Source organism: Elephantulus edwardii, unplaced genomic scaffold (genome assembly GCF_000299155.1).
Source record: "Elephantulus edwardii isolate Elephantulus edwardi_28Jun2011 unplaced genomic scaffold, EleEdw1.0 scaffold00002, whole genome shotgun sequence".
NCBI lineage: Eukaryota > Metazoa > Chordata > Mammalia > Macroscelidea > Macroscelididae > Elephantulus > Elephantulus edwardii.
The window spans coordinates 39,697,491-39,701,383 of record NW_006399752.1 but is presented as its reverse complement, the minus strand read 5'-3'; the positions used below and the strand labels follow the sequence as shown (position 1 = coordinate 39,701,383).

Below are 3,893 nucleotides of genomic sequence, written 5' to 3'. Positions count from 1 at the left end.
CAGGAAGCTCAGCGAACACCATATAGATTCGACCCCAAAAGAAAAACATCAAGGCATATCATAGTTAAATTTGCCAGAACTAAGGATAAGAAGACATTTAAGATGCTGTGTATTCCCTCTTATGACCAGGGCAAGGGCTAGAGTAGTGAAAGAATCTATATATTGTGGGGGGTTATGGAGAAGGTTATTGTTGCTGTTATGTGCCATCAAGTCACCTTCAACTCATAGTGACCCTGTGTACAATAGCTCTGAACTTTGCTTTACCCTGAGCCAGTCTCACTGTCTCCGACACACCTGCTGTCATTACACAGTTACTGTGCCAATACATCTCATCCACGGTCTTCCTCTCCTGCACTATCCCTCCAACCTCCCAAGCATGGTGTCCTTCTCCAGGGACTGGTCCCTCCTTGCCACGTGTCCAAAGTATTTGAGATGGAACTTCAAAATCCTGCCCTCCAAAGAGCAGCCTGATTTCATCCTCTCCAAGATAAAACTGTTTGTTCTCTTGGCAGTCCATTCCATGCTATGTTCAATACTCTTCTCCAGCACCATAACTCAAAGGCATCAATTTTTCTTCTCTCTACTGCATAGCAAGGAGTTGCAAAGACCATGGCCTGAATCAGGTGTACTTTAGTCTCCGGACTGACATTGATGTTCTTCGGCACTTTGTGAGAGGTCCTAGACAGCAGCCTTCCCCAGAACAATTTGTTTTCTGATTTCCTGGCTGCTGGTATCAACAGTATTGATTATGGAACTACGCAAGCTAAAACTGTTAACAATTTCAACTTTCTCTCTATCCATCATAGTGCTGCCAATTAGCCTAGTAGTGAGAATCTTTGTCTCCTTGATGTTGAGCTTCAATCCATACTGAAGACTGCAGTTCTTGACCTTCAGCCAACATTTCAGGTCCTTTCAGTTTCTATGAGCAAGGTTGTGCCATCTGCATAAAGCAGGTTGTTGATGAGTCTTCCTCTAAATCCTGATGCCACATTCCTCCTCACAGAGCCCAGCCACCTGAATGACCTGTTCATATATGGAAAGGCTATGGAGACAGGATGTATCCTTGACACACTATTTTCCTGATTTTAAACCATGCAGTGTTTTCTTCCTCTGCTCTAACAACTGCATCCTGGTCACAAGTGTTCTGGGATTCCCATTCTTCTCAGAGTCAGCCACAATTTGTTGTGATCTACATAGTCAATTGCCTTTGCATAGTCAATGAAACACAAATAGACATTCCTCTGGTACTCTCTGCTTTCAGCTAAGATCCATCGTATGGAATCACTTTGATGTTACTGTCTGTGCTTGTTTGGGTCTGAGTTTTCTCTTCTGTAAAATGAGCATATTGGAATCCCTAGAGCAGAGGTTTCCTGTGACTCAAACATGCTCTTACTCCTCAGGAATCTTCACTGCAGTGGGTGACACTCACACATGGCTTCTCTTTGTGTGCTCTTAAAGGTGGAGAGAGACAGAATGAGATAAAGTTTGAGAATTAGGTTGTGCTGGCTATAACTCTATTCAGTCAACCAGTCTCATTTATTCCTAAGACATTAATTGAGCACTACTATTGTCAGACACTAATATAAACTCTGAGAATATATTCGTGAATAACATAGAGTATCTTCTGCCTTCATAAAGCTTACATTTTAATCTAGTGGATAGAAACAATTAACATATTACACAAGTCATATGTGAGAAAGCAAAAATGCAAGAGAAGGGGGGAAAAGTAAATCAGATTAAAGGGATCGAGAAAACTTGAGCAGGAAGTCATTTGTGATTGTTAAGTGAGGTTCTGTAGGTAATGTTTGTGCAACCACATAGCAGAGGGGATGAGAAGAGTCACATAGATTTTGAAAAGAGACTTCTTCAAAGAAATACTAGCCAGTACAAAGTCACTAAAGTCAGAGGGAAACTGGTCTGTTTCAGAAACCATGAGGAGGTCATAGTAGCTGGAACAGAGTAAGGAGGAGAGTCAGGAGAGGTAAAGGGTGCAAGGAGAGGGGTTGGTCATCTAGGCAATGTTTGCTTGATTCTTCCCAATAAATCAAGTTACTGCAGGGTTCTGAGCCCGGGAGTCTTGTGGTCTGAATATTGAGTCAACAGGATCACTGTAGTTGAATGAAAAATAAATTGCAGGGATAGGTTGTTTTTTTTGTAACTTCGGGCTGGAACCGACGCATAGCTGACCCTTCAGTGGGTTTTCAGAGGCAGTTAATTGCATAAGAGGAGACTGCCCATCCCTCTCCCATGGACCAGCTGTTGAAGCCTTTAGGATTGCAGTGCAGCTTCTTACCACTGGGCCACCAGAGCTCATCTGAGATCCTAGTCCTGCCACCTGGGCCAGAATTGGGGTGTCCGAGACCAGGCGGAGCACTGAAGAAGGAGGAATGGTAGTGTCTGGACAAATCTGAAGATGGATCTACCAGACAAGGGACTCCGGGCCCCATCATCAGGTAGACAGGAAAGGCAGACCTCAAACTCCACAAAAGGGGGGAGATTCCTTCTGGAGGTTCTGAGGCAAGAGCGTGTTTTGTCCTCGCTCCCAAGTGCCTTGTGTTTGCCACCAAGCCGTAGTGTTTCTGCATCATGACATGCCACTCCAGCTTCTGTTTCCAGCTTTGTATGATCTTCCCTTTGTGTCAGTTTGTGCCTCTAAATGTCCTTTTATTAAACTTTTATTCAAACTCTAAGTGTCCCTTTATTCAAATGGCCATGATATTCAAATAGATATCATCTTCACTTGATCAAACCTACAAAGGCCCTATTCTCAGATAAGATCACATTCACAGATACAAAACTTACAACTTCAGCATATCTTGTGGGGACAAAATTCAACACCTCACGGGCACTTAGAGATCTCAATAGATACATAACGAGTTAAGAAGCACATGCTCAGCAGATCAAGAAACAGAGGGGACAATTTGGTGGGTGAAGGGAGGGGGTAAAGGAAATGAGAAAGATCCAATGAGGATCTGAAAAGATAGGGTAATGATAGGTATAGTCCAATGGTGATTAAATTTATTAAATTTCTAAAACATAATGGGAATGATTGTGTAAAATACAACGTGAATGAATAGTATGAAACACAATGTATGTGAACTTTGTAAGCAAACCAATGAGAGAGAGAGACAGAGACAGAGAGAGAGAGAGAGAGAGATATGGAAGATTTACATAGTTCCAACAAGAAAGGGGGATGGTTAGGAAAGGTTAATCGGCATGATGGGGTGATGGGGAGGTGGGCATCAAATCAGGCAGGAATTGAGATACTCGTTTTCTCATTTCCTAGTTGGATAGATGAGCTCCACCTGCCCAAATTCTCCATCTCCAGGGACTGTAATCTGAATGAAATCCTTCCCCAGTTGGGCATAAGGGAAGTCGTCACCAGCCTGGCTGACCTATCTAGAATCACAGGAGCCAAGAGCATGGTAGTTTCCCAGGTAAGTCTTTAAACACTGTGTAATTCTTCCTCTAAACCTGAACTTGAATGATGAAGGGCAGGTGGGAGTTTGGGAAACAGTGAACACTTGCAAATAACTGTATTTTTAATTTTTCAATGGCTTTATATGGGTTCCACTCCATGACCCAAAGCAGGACATCTGTGGTATCTTCCTCCAACTACCATGATTAGACACAAAGTACAGCTGCCCTACAACATAGTGGAACACAGAAGCCTGTCATGGGAAGAGTTGGGTTTGGACCCACCATTCACAGAACTGTTACTATCTGTGGACAAGTCATTCAAGTTCTCTACTTGATTTTCATCTGTCAAACTGAGTGATAATTCTTAGCTGTAAAGAATTCTTTTCCTCTGTAAAACGGAATGATATGGAGGACATTATGCTGAGTGAAATATCTCAGTCGCAAAAGGACAAATATTGCATGGTGCCACTGCT

The 3,893-nt window shown here is 42.7% G+C and overlaps 1 pseudogene; it reads left to right on the top strand.

The window, feature by feature from the left end:
- Window positions 1-3,893, top strand: part of LOC102869896 — a 13,189-nt pseudogene that overhangs the window by 5,312 nt on the left and 3,984 nt on the right.